Source organism: Dermacentor andersoni, chromosome 8, assembly GCF_023375885.2.
Source record: "Dermacentor andersoni chromosome 8, qqDerAnde1_hic_scaffold, whole genome shotgun sequence".
Classification (NCBI taxonomy): domain Eukaryota; kingdom Metazoa; phylum Arthropoda; class Arachnida; order Ixodida; family Ixodidae; genus Dermacentor; species Dermacentor andersoni.
Genome location: NC_092821.1, coordinates 50407564 through 50426025, shown reverse-complemented (window position 1 = coordinate 50426025; position 18462 = coordinate 50407564). Strand labels below are relative to the sequence as shown.

At 43.1% G+C, this 18462-nt stretch overlaps 1 long non-coding RNA gene across 2 annotated transcripts in view; it reads right to left on the bottom strand.

Annotated features, from left to right (window-relative positions):
* Positions 1 to 18462, bottom strand: part of LOC129383556 (uncharacterized) — a 61289-nt gene that overhangs the window by 30500 nt on the left and 12327 nt on the right. For both annotated transcript variants that reach the window (XR_011889816.1, XR_011889815.1), the window contains exons 3-5: positions 8942 to 9073; positions 4194 to 4249; positions 1343 to 1417 (exon numbers count right to left, since the gene is read on the bottom strand). This is a non-coding gene — a long non-coding RNA (uncharacterized lncRNA). The remainder of the gene's footprint in view (positions 1 to 1342; positions 1418 to 4193; positions 4250 to 8941; positions 9074 to 18462) is intronic.

Genomic DNA, 18462 nt, shown 5'->3' with positions numbered 1-18462 from the left:
CGAAACGTAACACAAGCTATTGTAAACTAGTGTAGGGTACGACATCGCAAGCAAACGTACAAAGCTTAAATACATTGCAAAAGGAAAGTCCGACATGTTTCTAACGCACTGTTTGATGCGTATACACTGGAGATATTTGTGGCTCTTAATGTGCTCCCTATTGAATATTTTTATGGATATAACATAGTCCTAAAAATTTAAAAAAATATTTTTGGTTTAACAAAAAGGCTTTCATAAATTTGTGCAAATTAGTCAATTCAAAGGAAGCGTTATATGAATTCAGAAAACAGAGCCAGAGGATGTTACCTTTCACAAGAACTAATTACGGTTTTAGGCGATTGGCAGTACCAGGTGTCGAGAATATTCAACGTGATATATGTGCCTCCCATGCCTAACTAAACGACATTACGAGAAAGGCACTGACATTAAATTTAATTAATAAATGTGAAATTTCATAATTTTTTTACCATGTTCCAAATCTTTCGCTTTTCCATCGTTCCACATTCCTTTTTTATGTTCCGCTGAACATTGATGTGACATTGACATAATTTTTTGTATTATTTGTAACGCGAATTTTTCAGGAATTTCTTATCATTTGTGCATGACTTTCCCCCCTTTTTTGGATACAGATGTATGTCTTCATGTACCGATGCAAATATATATAGATGTTGGGTTAGTATATATATATATATATATATATATATATATATATATATATGTGTGTGTGTGTGTGTGTGTGCGTTAATATGGATGTATGTATAATACGACTTCGTTTTGTACATGTGTAACACACTCTATTTGCGAATATGCTGCAACTATTTGTCGGAGAACGGTGACAGGAACCTCGTCAAGCTGCGATTGTGCAGCTTTTTGTTCCTGCCCTTGCATTCTCTTTTGCTGCATAAAGGAAAATGCGAAATAAAGTTGAAATTTGACAGTTAAGTTAGTCATAGTTTGGTGCAAACGAAAATTCACTCGTTTATGGGTCATGCGCTTTGGATCTTTTAGGGATAAATTGCTCATATGCGGGAAATGTTTGCGGCGCGCACGAGAGTTTTTTAATTTTAGCAGGATGCGGCAGTGACAGATATTGCGCATATTAAAAATCACTAATTTACCCAGCTAAAACAAGACTTCGAAGGCTACAAGAAATATCAGGTATGCTATCTATCAATTGATTGTTAAACTAAAATGTTTTACGATAATCCGTTTGTTCACTTTCTTGCATTTAATGAACTAATAGTACGAATAAATACTAAGTGCTATTTATATCCATAGTTAGTCATAAGAGGAAAGGCACTCTCGCTGCAAATACAACTAAAAGTAGTAGAATTCAACTCACAATGCACTCCTGCTTGCTTGTGATATGTACGTACGTTTTATCGTTCTTACACTCAAATTTGCAGCTTATCATAATCTGAATGAAATAAAACATATCTTATATAGGGTAACAGCGAATCGTTCAAAACAGAAAATACATATTTGGGATTGTTCACATGCATTTCCAAAACACACTCGAAAGAAAAACACAATTTCGACCTAATTGCGATGATTACAAGTTTTGCACTTTGCAGCAAATCGTTGTTTTAAGCTATACTAAAGCTCTCTCGAATAGCGTCACGCAAAGGTTTCACTGGCAGAACCCTAACGTAAGCATTTTACGCCATTGGAAAACATTATAATAGCAGACATCTTTGTAGACGACCCCAGGGGCCGTGTACTGGCGCATCCTGCCCAGTCACTGTGGGTTCTTGAAGGAGCAGGCGAAGACGTAGGCATGATGAAGAAATGACTGGGGTATACAAAAGAGACAAACTGCTTCAGCACTGTCCCTTTGATTTGTTCCTTCAGTTCCCGTTGCGGCAAATGGCCGCCACATGCAGCTGTCCCCAGCTTTGCAACTACTTAATTTGCCTGTGTGCTTTAGGAATAGACGCTTCGAATAGCACTTCACGTGTTTACGACTGACATTAAACTAAATATTACTGAAATGTTGTGGAACTTGACTGTGCATTTAAGCGTGACAGTTAACAGACAAGCTGGTAAAATACTGGCTGGCCTGCAGGCAGAAATGTGGGCGCGCTTTGAACGGTTAATTCCAGCGATATATTGGTGTCATAACCATACACAACTTCGCGATGGCGATAGAAACGTGCGTGCGCGGCGGTACTCTTGTCATGTTTAGACGCTTTCATGTAATAGTTATTTACACGTGCATCATCGAATCTTCATGAAGTATTTGCGGTAACCACTGAATGACAGAACATGGCAAAATGCGTCAGCCATGCCGCGATCTCATAAATTAGTCTGGCTGCTCATTCTAAACAAGACGAGTCATGACTGATGAGTTTTCGTGAGCCGTACTTGTAGGACTGCAATTTTCAGGAAAAGACAGGAAAAGCACACGGAACTATCTCGGCTCAAATTCCGCTAGCTCATGCATAAGGCAACCTAGTAAAGCCTACTTTGGCTGTGTATTTGACTCTTTCGACCAATTGCATCGCTAACATAGTCGCGCAACGTGATTTGCGCCAAACGCAAGGCGTTCAATTGTTTACATATAGTGAAAGAGCGGAAGATTCGACCTATTTTCTTGACACTTTGCCACGATTTATTTTAAGCTCGTATCGAGTGTGGCGATTTTTGTTGAGCGTGCAGAACATCGTTTCACGAAAAAGGCAATTGCAAATGCAACGGATGGTTGCGGCCTCATCACGCAATATTGCTCCAATGACTTCAAAAAGAAAAAAAAGAATAATGCATATTTTTTTTCTGGTCACGAGGAAACGCGCAACAGTAGGTGTTAAAATAAAAAAAAAATGTCCTACGCCAGTAACGTGGCGACTCTATCAAGTGAGTCCCGTGGAGCATTAAATGTTTTACAAAGGCGCGAGAACAAACCCCGCCTCTCCTCTCCCCCAAGTCACGTTAGAAATATTCAGAGATCCTAAAAGACGCACACACGAAAACAAGCCATATCTATGTTGAGCTTGACATATATTTCAGAGAAAAATATCAACTGCTTCTTACAGCTTATATGAAGAACGTGTAGGTAACCACATTTATCTGAATGCTTGCGTTTCTACAGATAGAGACAAATTTCTTGCCATTCTAACGCTGGGCAGACACGGGAGGTTTCAAGCTAAAAAGGCGAACTCAATGTCGCTGAAGCAGTCCCTGGGGTGACAACCTATAAAAGCTGTCATTTTGCTTTAGGACTAGGTTTCAAAAAGTACGCATTCAGCCTATGCGAATCGCACTCCGCACACTCGGTGGACTAATTTGTTACTGTCGGCTTTCAGGGCATCAAAGAGCTTATCCATGCAGCCAGAAAACTGTGCTGCGCACATCGTGGTGTGCAGGCCTTCTTCAGCATATCCTAAGGCAACAATGTGAACGATTACAGATGCATTTGGGATCTATGTTGATCACGTCATACGCATGTCCTGAAATTAACTCGGTTGAATGATTTTCGCACAACTTTTCTGACATTATATGTCGACAACCTTATCTACTTAATGAACCATTGCATCTGAATAAAATATTTTTCGTTTACTACAGCCATTTGTCTCTTTATATAGCTAACTAAATTTTGTACATTGAGTTGACCGTAACTTCTTTTCATTATTTAACATTTTTAACCCCCTCAAGCAACACTCCAGCTGAGAGCCTGTGAGGACTTTCATTAAACAGATAACTGAAATACAGGTCCAAATAGTTGTGTTGTATAATAGAGCTCGGTAATATACGGCTATTCCTGGGTCTCATCGCCCATGGGCAGTGCATGCATCTGGAGTTTGTATTGTTTTGGAAAAAAAGGAGATGAAACAAAAAATTGATATATCAGTGTCTGAACACGCATGACATCAGTCAGAAAAGTGCATGTTCATGCCCTAACTTACATGTATGGTATAAGAAGTGTGCTTCAGTTACAAATAGAATTTCTTACGTGATTGTTGACACAATATATAAATGTAGCGTTTATTACGATTACTAATGCGACCGCATTTACCATATACGGAAGCCCTATTCATGAGTTTACTATTCCAAAGACGTAATTCCTGACATGTATATATTTTTATTACCTTTGTGCTGTATATTAGACGAGGTATTCACTTAATATAATTTAATTTAAGGTAATACTGCATTGCGTGTTCAAACAAATTGGTTAGTATGTTCATAAAGGCACGCACCTTTCCTGCATTTGTCATCAGGCCACGGCGTATGCAGTGGTTTACAACTCCTGATGCTGAGAAAGAAAAGAAATAATAGGATTGAACCATTGAGGCCCACCTTTGCAGCGGTACTACTAAATTGACCAGAATTCTAAGTGTTGAAACTGGTAAATACTTATTAATGAATATTGACACAGAATGTATTGATTCTAATTTAGTGAGAAGTTGGGCGATTAGTGTAACTTCATTTCGCAACAGTTAGAAAAGACAACCCAGGGAAAGAAGGCCATGGTACAAGTGTTTGTTTCTTGACCTCTTCGTCTGTGTTAGTTTTCCATCTGCGCTGAACGAAATAGAATTGGTAGCACATACAAAGAATATTGCACGCTCTTTCTGGCCAACTGAAGTATTGAAGCTGTGCTTAAGTGCTATATTAAATAAATATTTTTTCATGTTATCTCCTTGGAATTTCGGCTACAGAAACGATCATTTTTCGTGCGAACAATTCCTAAAGAAAGCTTGTCGTTTTCCGACCGTGAAGGCCACCTTGACGAGTCTGACTTTTCTTTCTCAAGTATTTGCGCTCACGCAATATGGTGAACTGAATAAGACTAGTGCTTACGGAATGATTAATTTTAAGAAGTGGAGCCGTTTTATAAAAATAAAATATTGTAAATAGGCATATAACAAAATGTAGCGATATTTATTACCAAAACGAGAAATCTGAAACATCGTTGCAGGACGGCGAAGGTGCTGAAGAAAGATAAAACTAAAAAAAGCCTCCTGTGTACCTTGCTGTTCCAGGAATAGTGAAGAAAGCTAGCCTGACCACCGCCGCTCTCAAGTAGATCACATTGCATTGTTCATACGCTAACCGAATCCATGTTTACACGGATGGTTCCGTCTCGGAAAATTCTACGGGCGCCGTTGTTCTACCATCACAATCGGTCGTCATCAAGTTTAAGACTTCACACGTAACGACATCTACAGGTTCTGAACTGGTCGCTTTTCCCGCTGCTGTCGAATATATTGAAAAAGAACCACCCAACAAATAGGCAATATTTTGTGACTCGAAAGCAGCCCTCCAGAGCTTGCGAAGTTTACGACGAGACAATTATGAATAGCTGGTGTCACAAATCAACGAAACCAGCCATTGCGCTTCTGAACGAGGACATGATATCATATTTCAGTGACTGCCGGGACATTGTGGCATCGTTGGTAATCACCTCGCCGATGACGCTGCCCGACATGCCCAGGCTGGCTCACCGACACTCCTTATACCTTTATCGAGAGTCGACGCTGCAAGACAGCATCGCGGTCTCGCTCGTACCATTACGTTAAGTTACTGGCATACACTACAGAACTCTAAGTGTGGTTTATACAGCCTCGACCCATCACTGCAACTTAAATTACCAGCGAACCTTCCACGACGTGACGCAACACTGCTGTGTCAGCTGTGGGTAGGAGTAGGATTCACCAACTCCTGCAGCTATTGTATTGGAATGGCGGATTCAGCAATGCGCGCTAAGTGCAAGTAGGAATATACCATCAGTCACCTTCTGTGCCGCTGTTCTTGCTTCGATAATCAACGTGAGACTTTCCAGTGTGCCTTGAATAGAGTGGATGACAGGCCATTTACGGAAGCGAAGATCTTAGGAGCCTGGCCTCACAGTTCATTAGCCCCGAGAGCAGTTCGAGCGCTTTTTCACTACCTGAAGGCAACAGGCATGAGTACGCGACTATAGACATCCTACACCTAAGTTCTCTCTCTCTCTCTTTCACTCTTATATCCTCCCCACGTATAGGGTAGCAAACAGGACTCAGTCTGGTTAATCTCCCTGCCTTTCCTTCTTCCCTTCGTCTTTCTCTCTCCAACACTATACACTAGTTCACTTTCGCTGCCGGTGAAGTCGAACATGCGTTGGCCCGCGGTGCACCGTTGAAGTACGCTCCACCGTACAAGTTCACTGAAGCCGGACGATATTCCGTCCAGCGGGAACCAATTTTGAAGTCCGGTGGTGAAGATGAGGCTTGGAGACTAGACAAAGTCGCTCCATTGTTCACTAGCTTGAGTGCCTTAATAACATCGAGTCCCAGAAATGATGAACCGCGTTCATTGACAAAGAAGTTCACCACAGCAGATTTATCTTGGAACTTGGCGGTTGTGGAGAAAGATCCCAAATTCCTCACCACTTTTTCCGAGTAGTGCTGGATGATTAAATGCGATTGAAGGAGGCGGATATCTGAAAAGTACCTCTTGTAGTCCTGAACATTCATGAGTCAGACGACTGCCCCTGTGTCGATGATAAAGGGAGAAATTACGTTGTTAACCTGTGCGGCAACGCGCATAAGCGATAGGGCGCCGACAGCGTCTTCAATATGTAGAATGGTCGCTGTCCTTCTAGTAGTATTCGCTTGCGAATCCAGCTCGTTGTCTGGTCCCCACGCACTTTCCGACTAACAGCACATTTGTAAGAAATGTCCCTTCTTTCCACATGTGTGGCAGAGCTTGTGGCGGACAGGAAAACTCGGAAAACTTGCCCAGTGCTGCGGCGAGCCGCAGCGGAAGCAGCCGCCGGGCCGAGCCGACCGCGCGGAGACAGAGGAAGTGCCCGGTGGCCTCCAGCCCTGACACGGAGGCCCACCTTCTCGCTTTCGGGGACCGCCATGTAGGCGCGGTCGGGAGGGAGCGTTGGTCCGTTGGCCACCATCTCGACTGGAACCTGGGCGGGGAGGGTAACCGCCATCCTGGAAAGCAGTCGGGAAGGGAAGGTAACAGCCATCTGGAATGTCCCGAGCAAGAGGAGGCTGATCGCGGCCGCCATATTGTGGCTGACGACGCTGTGAAACGGCGTCTACTACCCCGTCCCCAAATGTTACATCCTCGTCACAGAAATTTTATGGCGACGTGGCCGGCCTTAAACGATACGCCAGGCACGTTGGACGCTCCGGGACGGCGGCCTCAAGAAAGAGGCACGGAGGCGCAGACGGGGACCGAGGCAGAGCATGCGTTTATTGTCATGGCGGTGCCTTAAATAGGCTTCGTCTCGATACATCAGCGCCCCCTGAGGGCGAGCCAGTTATGTTTTGAAACTGAAACCGCCGATATAACCGAAGTCACTTGCCAACACTAATGGAAGCGGCACCGTTCGAGCGACGATCTTCATCATCTGCGATCTCCCCTCCTATTAACTGTGTGGTGCGGTGCCGTGTGTTCGTTGTATGGTGGAATGGCCGCGAGCGGGCGGCTTCTTCTTCCGGTGAACTGCTGCATGCACTCGTTACAACGAGGTAGCGGAGGAAGACCGGACGAGCTTCGCCTCCGAGAATGGTTTAGGGCCTTCTGGTTCCTGCAAGACCTCGACTGCTCGGAGGCTCCATAACCCGGTCTGCCGCATCTTTGCGAAGCGCACGTCCGGGGAGCCAGCCACGTTTAGGGCTTTCGGGTTCGTGCAAGACCTTGGTGAATCATGATTCGGACGTTGCCTGCTTTGTCTATCCTCGTTCGGTGCAGCAGTATGCAAGGTTTTTCCCCTTGTGGGGGTGTGGTGCCGTCGCGGCCAGCTGCCGTGGACCAGTGCCATCATCGCCTTCGCAGAGGGAGGGGCGCTATAGGAGCTCCGGCATCGGGGCCAGCAGTCGAAGAAGTGGAGGACAAAGTGACTCGTGAGCGCGAGTAGTGGTTTGAGGATCGGCTGGCCGCTCTTGAGTGCGGCTGGCCAGGACTGGAGCCTGCTGGCGTTCCCTAAATACATACATACATACATACATACATACATACATACATACATACATACATACATACATACATACATACATACATACATACATACATACATACATACATACATACATACATACACACACACACACACACGTACAAACGCAGACATATTCAGACCTGTCGAAAACTGCCTAAAGTTTCCTAGAAATGCTGAAATGCTAATAGCATTAAGAACGCGAGTAAAAAAAACATGTTTGCGCCTGCGTTGCAGACGTCTAGAATATCCGCAAGGATTCATGCAGTTTCTGAATTGTCACGGTAACGAATGGGATCCATTATGACATTTTCGCTCGATGACCAGACGATTGTCTTGAAACTGCCTCGGGCAACTGATGAGCACCGTGTCATCGCTAGGACAGAACTTCTCCAAGAATAGTATAATTGGCTGTACAACGTAGTAGTCAGGCGGTCTACACACGGCTATCCAGTTCGGCTATCATATTTTTCAGCAAGCTTTCCATTGAGTCTCGCAGAAAATTAACACGATCATCACAAGGGAACACGGTGAATGGCGAAAGACAGTGCACGCCCAACTTGCTCGCTGCGTTTTTTTTTAATTTGTAAGGTCATTTGCCGTGTAAAAGCGAGTGAGCGAATCGCACTCTTCAGAGTACCGAAAAAGTTGTCAAAGTGGTACAATTTCGGAGGCAGTTGGGTTGAGCAGAAGTATGGTTTCAATACCATACAACTGTCGTCGTTAATGTAGAAAGATGCATGGTGAGTAGCCCGTCGTTTCCTCAGTAGTGGTATTGTATGCGTATGTAAAAATTGGAAGGACGTCGTCCCGCTTGGAATGATCTGATGCGAGGAACATATTTAGCATGCCACCGGGACTGCCGATGAATCGTTGCGCAAGGTGCTAAATCTGAGTTATACGCCATAGTTGTGCGGTGAATAGAATGTCATGCTATGACACGTTGGAGCACATTGGACATTGGACAAGACACGCATTGATCAAAAAGGTGTTTCAAAGCAAGCGTACCTTTGTCAGATGTCCGCTTGTCATCCTGACTGCGAACACTTATAGCAGTTGACAGAGTAGCAGCCATGAACGCCAATGTCGTAACCAGGGATAGATTGTAGTTCATATTTGAACTTTCAATATCTTGCTACTCTGTTGTGTAAAATAAAAGAGTATTCTTCTTAGTGTACACACTTCCACTAACACCAAGCGTATCGTCTTTCTTAGCTATAGGCTTTCCTAAAAAACAAACAAATGCCGTCATATGTACGTCTATCCTTGAGATATATTAAGTTGAGGTTATCCACAGCTACACGTGTCTTTAACTAACAGACTAGCAATAGGACAGACATTTAAAAAGCGACAAAAATGTCTTGCTTTAACTAATGTACATCGTACAACCTTGTATTACTTTTCATTTTGCCACTTAGCCGCACTGCATTTACGGAAGGTAAGTATACCATTTTTTAAATGAACTTGTCAAACACGGCGTTGGCATTCCGGTAGTCGTTTAAAGAGTTATTCTTATTCCTATTTACAGAATGTTTTTGCAGACTCCAGGCGAGAACAAATGATGCGTCTAAAGGTGAAAAACTTCGGGGCACCTGAATAAAATCAGGCTATTTGCTATCAAGAATTCTGCGAAAGAATCTGCAATGATGACGCATGCGTTGATACGTTCGGTTAGATTTTTCAATCAGCCACGATACCCCGCAACTATATAGCACCCTCTGTACAAGAAGTAATATTTCCTATGTGTGATAGCGTTTCCTTGCAGGCGATGACGTGTGTCGCCTTGTCTGTGAACTAGCCAAACGTGTGCTCCTGTCCACACAATTTGCCATAGTAAAGTGTTTGCTAGTAGATAAAAAACATCGCCCATGTAACGTACACATTATAGTATCATGACCGAAACTCGACACGCTGCGTGTATTCTGTGCCACTTTGAACTTGCCTGGGAAAGCTCCAGTGCCGTTGAACTCAGTAAAATATTAGATAACAGCTAAAAACTACAATTAACGAGACTAACAATCGCAACTTCAACTACCATTTTAGGAAAGGCAAATCTTACGCAACGACGTGTCCTGCACTCAGGATTACTTTATAACTGAGCTTCTTCAGTCCGCAAGTAATCGGTATTGATGCTGCAAGGCACATACGCCAAGCTGTTCTCAAGACTTTGGGATACCTCTGATTTCTGATATTAAAACTGAGAATTAAACATCGTAACAATATGGTAAAAACTGCAAGAGTGTTTTGAAGCCCGATCTCGTACAAACAACTTTAATCTGAACATCGCGAATGTCACTAGAAATAATCTTTCCACAGAAACCTCACCCTGTGCCACTGTTTCCGGGTGCTAAATAATATGGGCTCAGAAAGGTCACAAAATAAGTGTGCCTGCCAATAAAGATTCGCATGGATGAATCGAAATATTGACACGTACATTCAGTCCATTTGCATGTGTTTTGCAGTTACAGTTTGCGGGAGTTTTATTTTGCGCGCCGGGGAGGATTTATTTTTTTAGGGTACCCTCAAGGCCCGAGCGAATTAGAGACAGGAGTGGTAAAACGGGAAGCATAAGAATGAAATACGGGAAATAAGCAATGCAGCTTATTAATAATTCCTAGTTTTTCAATGTTGATGTCTTGCCTAATTGCTTGCAAGTACGACAAATAATGTGAACAAAATAGCACTTTGATCATTCATATAAATACAATGTTAGCTCGTGTCGTCCTTAGTCGTTTGCAAGCAAACGAAATAACATGTTAATAATTCCTAATTATACAATGTTAGCTTATGCCTTACGAAAGAGTTTGTTATAGACAATAAAGATAATTTCGCGGAGAAGGTGGTGCTATTGCCATGGTGATCTGGGAAAAAAACAGTAACTGAATGTGTTAGTGCTGCCTGTTCGAAATCCGACGTTATCGCGATGATCGAGTCGGCTAGACAGGTTATGAAGGTGAAAAATGAAGTTACTTTGAGAGGAAGAATGGTAATAACTCTTGTGAAACAGTTTCAAACGTGGTATTATTCTACAAGATACAAGTGATCGAAGAGATAGATTGCCTTTAATTGATGTTATGCTAGTGGTACGGCTGTAATTGGAAAATATAAATTGGACTGAATTATTTTGAACAAGCTCAAGTGAAAAAATAACGTTTTCGTGTTACGGGTCCCACACAGTTGCAGTGCATTCGAATTTAGGACACACTAATGACTGGTAAAGCAGTAATTTTAATGATAATGTTGCTTTTCAATACTGATGACGTTAATAAGCAAGCATGCTATTAGCGTTCCCTATTATTTACTCAGAGGGAAGGTTCCAGGTTCAATTTGCTGTTATATGAACTCCTAAGTATTTGTACGAGTTAAAGGGTTCTAGAGGAATTTTATTCAGATTAGCAGGGAGGAAAACGAGGACGACGAAGAAGACGTTATGCTGGATTGGAGCTGTTCTGCTGGGTGGCCGGCTTTTACTTGTCGTGCTAGTACCATGAAAAAACTGGTGGAAGGACAATCTTCTGTACTAATCTGACCCCCACAGGCGTCAAGGTCCCGCCACCATTTCAACAATTGCGGAGGAAAACTGGGAACAGTGCCACAGCCCCCACTTGCAAGGACTACCTCCTGAAAGTGGCCCATTGAGCCTGTTAAGGATGTTTACCACAGAACTACTTCAGACGCAAAAGAGCGACACAGGCAAATCCACTTCTACCACGAGTGTTGTGTACGCAGTGCGCGTTCCGAAGACATTTCATGGTGATGGGGTCGAGGGCGTAGAGGATTGGCTTCAACACTTCCACTGAGTCGTCGCAGTCGTTAGGAAAGTGCACTACGTGTACTTTGCCCTTGAAGAGTACAATCGCACGCGGTTCGAGAATTATGAGGGCTCCATCACTCAGCTCATCAGCTCCGAGACATATAGAGCAGCCCCGAAAGGAAAGGCCGAGCAGATTCTGCAGAGCCGGGTTCGGAAACCAAATGAAAGAGTGACCGTGTTTGTCGAGGACATGTTGCGCTTGTTGTGACATGCTCACCAAGGTATGGCCGAGAAAACGAAACTTTGTCTTCAATGCAAAGGGCGAAAGAACAACATTTCGCTGCATTCATGCGCAAGCTTCCAGCTAGCATCGCTGAGTTTAAAACTGAAATAAGGTCAATGGAGCGAGCGCTGCAGCACCCCGAAGGCGATGTCCTACCATTCTTGGCAGCAATAGCGACATTTAAACAAGCGCTAAACCTCTCTTCTGCAAATTGCCGGCTTCATCCGGAGCATACCAGAGCAAGCCGACCATTTCCAATGATGGCATTAACTCACTGGGAAAAGCCTGCTATCTGCTGCGCCATCATCATGTTCAACCAGGACGCGTGTTAAGCCAGCGCCGAAAGAAGCGACGCCCGGCACTGGACGCTACCGAGTATGAGAATAGCCCCGAAGGCGATGTCCTATGATTCTTGGCAGCAGTAGCGGCGTGTCCACAAGCGCTAAACCTCTGTTCTGCAAATTGCAGGCATCTACGGAGCATCGTTGAAGCACTATGGAATACGAAAGCAAGCCGCTGATTTCCAATGACGGTATCACAGGACTGGGAAAAGACTGCTATCTGCTGCACTATCGTCATTGCCCAACCGGGACACGTGTTAAGACAGCACCAACAGAAGCGACGCCTGGCATTGGACGCTACCTTGTAAAAGAAGAGCCCCGAAGGCGACGTCCTATCATTCTTGGTAGCAGTAGCAGCGTGTCATCATCGTCATCATCATTATCATCATCATCAGTCTGGCTGCGCCCACTGCAGGGCAAAGGCCTCTCCAATACTTCTTCAACTACCCCGGTCACGTACTAATTGTGGCCATGTTGTCCCTGCAAACTTCTTAAGCTCATCCGTCCACCCTAACTTTCTGCCGCCCCCTGCTCCGCTTCCTTTCCCTTGGAATCCAGTCCGTAGCCCTTAATGACCATCTGTTACCTTCCCTCCTCATTACATCTCCTGCCCATGCCCATTTCTTTTCCTTGATTTCAAGTAAGATGTCGTTAACTCGCGCTTGTTCCCTCACCCGATCTGCTCTTTTCTTATGTCTTAACGTTACACCTATCATTCTTCTGTCCATAGCTCCTTGCGTCGTCCTCGATTTAAGTAGAACCCTTTTCGTAATCCTCAAGGTTTCTGCCCCGTCCGTGAGTACTGGTAAGACACAGCTGCTATACACTTTTCTCTTGAGGGGTAATGGCAACCTGCTGTTCATGATCTGAGAATGCCTGCCAAACGCACCCCAGCCCATTCTTATTCTTTTGGTTATTTTATTCCCATGATCCGGATCCGCGGTCACTACCTGTCCCAAGTAGATGTATTTCCTTACCACTTCCAGTGCCTCGCTACCTATCGTAAACTACTGTTCTTTTCCGAGACTGTTAAACATTACTTTATTTTTCTTCAGATTAATTTCTACACCCACCCTTCTGCTTTGGCTCTCCAGGTCAGTGAGCATGCATTGCAGTTAGTCCCCTGAGTTACTAAGCAAGGCAATATCAGCGAATCGCAAGTTACTTAGGTATTCTCCATTCACTCTTATCCCCAATCCTTCCCTATCCAGGTCTCTGAATGCCTCCTGTAAATACGCTGTGAATAGTATTGGAGAGATCGTATCTCCCCGCCTTTCTTTCTTTATTGGGATTTTGTGGCTTTCTTTATGGAGGACTACAGTGGCTGTGGAGCCGCTATAGATATCTTTCAGTATTTTTACATACGGCTCGTCTACACCCTGATTACGCAATGCCTCCATGACTGCTGAGGTTTCGACTGAATCAAACGCTTTCTCGTAATCAATGAAAGCTATATATAAGGGTTGGCTATATTCCGCACATTTCTCTATCACCTGGTTGATAGTGTGAATATGGTCTAATGTTAAGTAGCCTTTACGGAATCCTGCCTGGTCCTTTGGTTGACAGAAGTATAAGGTGTTCCTGATTCTATTTGTGATTACCTCAGCAAATACTTTGTAGGCAACGGACAGTGAGCTGATTGGTCTATAATTTCTCAAGTATTTGGCGTCCCCTTTCTTATGCATTAGGATTATGCTAGCGTTCTTCCAAGATTCCGGTACGCTCGAAATCATGAGGCATTGCCTATACAGGGTGGCCAGTTTTTCTAGAACAATCTGCTTACCATCCTTCAACAAATCTGCTGTTACCTGATCCGCCCCAGCTGCCTTACCCCTTTGCATAGCTCCCAAGGCTTTCTTTACTTCTTCGGGCGTTACTTGGGGGATTCGAAATTCCTATGGACTATTCTCTGTTCCATTGTCGTCGTGGGTGCCACTGGTATTGTATAAATCTCGATAGAACTCCTCAGCCACTTGAGTTATCTCTTCCTTGTTAGTAATGATATTGCCGGCTTTGTCTCTTAACCGTGTTGGCGTGTCGACAAGCGGTAAACCTCTCTTCTGCAAATTGCAGGCGTCTACGGAACATCGTTGAAGCACTACGGGATACCAGAGCAAGCCGCCGACTTCCTATGATGGTATCATCGGACTGGGAAAAGCCTGCTGTCTGCTGCACTATCATCATGTTCAGCCGGGACACGTGTTCAGCCACCAGCGACAGAGGCGACGCCCAGCATTGGGCGCTACCGAGTATAAGAGTCCCGAATGCGATGTCCTATCATTCTTGGCAGCAGTAGCGGCGTGTCGACAAGCGCTAAACCACTGTTCTGCAAACCCGCCGTGTTTTCTCAGTGGCTATGGTGTTAGGCTGCTGAGCACGAGGTCGCGGGATCGAATCCCGGTCACGGCAGCCGCATTTCGATTGGGGCGAAATGCGAAAACACTCGTGTACTTAGATTTAGGTGCACGTTACAGAACCCCAGGTGGTCGAAATTTCCGGAGTCTTCCGCTAAGGCGTGCCTCATAATCAGAAAGTGGTTTTGGCACGTAAAACCCCATAATTTTTTTTCTGTTCTGCAAATTGCAGGTAAGTTGGAACCAGTTTTCTCTAGGTTGTACTTTGTTGCCTCTTGTTCTTATCGTCAATGCTGCAGCCATTGCTGTATTTGTGTTTTTCTTTCTGTGGATGTGTTTTCCTTGCAAACATGCCACTTTCAGACGACGATGCATGTGCGGTTTGTAAAGAAAGTTGTGAAAAAGGGCTGGTGTGCGGAGAATTTTCCTTCATGTACCATTTCAGTGTCTGCTAAGGGATAGCAGGATCAACCTACAAATCAAAAAGCGAAGTATGGCGGACGGGTTGGCATTGCCAAACATGTAGGATAGCAAAGCCGAGAGGTAGCCAAAGCAGCACAACGAAAAATAACAAGATGCAGACCTAGCGACTGTGCTTCAAGGTATTCATGCAAAACTGGAAAACCACATGACACGAAAGCACACAGTAGAAAAAGTTCAACAGGCATTGGAAGGGATGTTAGAGAAATATGACGAAGTTCTTGTACATACGCGCAATCATGACAATGAAATACCGCATCCAAAAAAAGTGAATTCAATTAGTTGAATCCCAAGACCGCGAAATTGAAAAACGACGAATAACTGAAGATCTAAACAATCTTGTGTGGCAAAGCAAGAAACTGAATCTCGAGTTTCATGGCATACCCTTCAGTGAAAACTAAGACTCAATGTCAAAAATTTATGAAGTCGGAGCGGAGCTTCACATTCCAGAAATAACTCAATGCGACATTGTAGCTTTTCACAGGCTTGCAGCACCTAAAGATAAGGTACCTGGTATCATAGCACATTTTGCAAGACAGTATTTGAAGGCTCAGTTTTTAATAAGAAAAAAACAACTCAACCAGTCAGAAATGTGCTTCTACATTCAGGAAAACTTGACCTTACAAAGCAGGGTGTTACTTGAGGTAACGTGGCAATAGGTTAAAGTGCACGATTTCAAATACACCTGGCATCGGAACGGCAAAGTTTTTGGCCGCCTGATTGATGGAACAACAGTACATCATGTAAGATGAAAGGAAGACATAGCCAAGATTTAATAGACTTAGGTTTCTTATTTTCCTTCTTATGGCATTAATATTCCTTAATATTATATCCGAGTTTAAAGATGTTTGTGGTCTGGAGTATGCCAGTTCACTTAAGCTGTTTCACCTCAATGCCTAGTCAGCTAAGAACAAATCCGCTCAGTTCAACATGTGCTTCTGCAACCTTGATTTTGCTTTTGACATCATTATGCTTATGGAGACGTGGTACACAGAAGAAGCTAATGCATTATGCTTACCCTTTTACAACTATTTTTTGAAGCAAACTACCTCACGTGCAGGAGGCGTGGCAATGATTGGGAAGAAACATCTTGTCGGCGACCAAGTGCCGAATTACTCTTGCGTGCAGGAAGAGTATGAAATCCTGTGTTTGGCTGTCGACAAAAAAATGTAGGCCTAGCATACCGGCCTCCGAGCAGGAATGCGCAAAACTTTTTGGTACTCCTAGATTCTTTGTTGACTTTTACAAATGAAAATAAGCTATCTGTGATCATCGGCGGCGATTTTAACATTAATATACTTGGAGATCTACCCGCAAAACGGGTAATTGAACTAATTAAAGCCTATGGATGTATGAATGCCATTAATAAGCCTACTATAAGTATTCCCATATCTTCTTCGCTGCTTGATACGTTTATAACCAACTTGCATGCATCTAATATGAAGGCTGGAATAATTTACACGCATATAAGTGATCACTTCTCTATGTATTTGTGCTTGGATAAACAGATGCGTAAAACGACACCCACACAGCAATACTTTCACGAATTTTCATTAACGAATATGGGCATATTCAAATTAAAAGTTTCTTGGGTAGACTGGCGAATTGTGCTGAACGAGACAGATGCTGAAAGTGCATTTAATATAATTTTGAGTCTGGATATATATATATATATATATATATATATATATATATATATGTATATATATATAAATGTTTTTCCAAGAAAGTCTTTTCGAAGCCAAAGAACATACGTAAGCCGTGAATTGCAAAAGAACTTCTCAGACAGATTGACATTACAGGCAAACTGTATGCAATATTCATGGCCACACGGGACCCAGATATGTTAAAAACCTTTAAAGTGTTCCGCAGTAAATTAACGAAGGAGATTAGAGCTGCTAGAAATGTTTACATTTGAAATTTTTTTCAGAGTTCTGCAAGAAGAACAAACGAAATATAGGACAAGCTAAATACATTTCTAAATCGCCACACGAACTTTAGCTTTGTTACAAAGATTGAGCGTAACAATGAAGAGATCACAGGCGCTCGACTAGCGGATGGATTTGATAAATACTTTGTTGAACTTAAAGCAGAACGTCCGACTTAAGGGGCCCTCGGTTACATCAGAACGAAAAACCAGGAATTCCTTTTTTTAGTCCTGTAATAGAGCCTGATGTTCTTTCGGCGTTCCGAGGAATAAATAACAGTAAAAGCAGCGATGCAGACGATATAAAAGTTGCACCTGTCAAACATGTAACTGAACTAATTTCACCATGCCTAACGCATATTTAATCTGTATTTTTTACTAGTAGTGTTTCCAAAGCGATCGCAGGTTGCTAGGGTGGCAGTGCTCTATAAAAAGGCGATAAGAATGACATTGGAAACTACGGACCCGTGTCCACACTCCCTATTTTCTCTAAAAGGCTGGAAAAGGTATTTTACGGCCAAATAATGAATTTCTGCGATAAATACAGTGTGCTCTCCCAGTCACAATTTGGCTTCCATAAGCACAGGTCGACGGAACAGGCTTTACTGGAGCAGGAACAATAAAGTTTAAACGCCTTTGAACAAAAAGAAGTAGCCTTGGGTGTTTTTCTAGACTTCACAAAAGCGTTTAATTTTCTTAAACATTCGATCTTACTAAAAAAAATTAGATACATATGGAATCCGCGGTAATGCACTAGCACTTTTAGCATCATATTTAGAAAATCGACAACAATGTGTCTACCACCCCAATGGTTTCTCTTCAGACAAAAAAGAAAAAAAAAACGATAACATCAGGAGTACCTCGGGGAAGTATCTTTGGACCACGTTTATTTAATTATATTTGAATGACATTACATGTATTAATCCGAACATGAAACATATAATTTATGCCGATGACACGACTATGCTTTTCTCTGCTGCATGTCCGAATGACCTAATTTCTGAAGCAAACAGCTCACTATCGCGTTTGCATGAGTGGTCAAGTGCTAATGCATTAGAAATAAACACGGCCAAGACGAAAGCCATACTTTTCCGTCCAAGAAGTAAGAGTGTTTTTATATATACAGATCTTTTTTTAGGTGATTCAAACATAGAAATACTCCGCGCATTCAAAACTCTTGGCGTTGTGTTCAATGAGAACTCAACGTGGGAAGACCACGTGGAACATGTTTCTAAGACTTCAAGTGTCGTAGTAGTTACGTACATTAATAAAGAGATGCTGCCTATACATGTCGAGGTTATTTTTTTACAATACATTATTTCACTGTCACATTAGTTATGCCCATTTAGCTTGGGGAACTACGACTGGTACAAATTTACGTAAAATTATT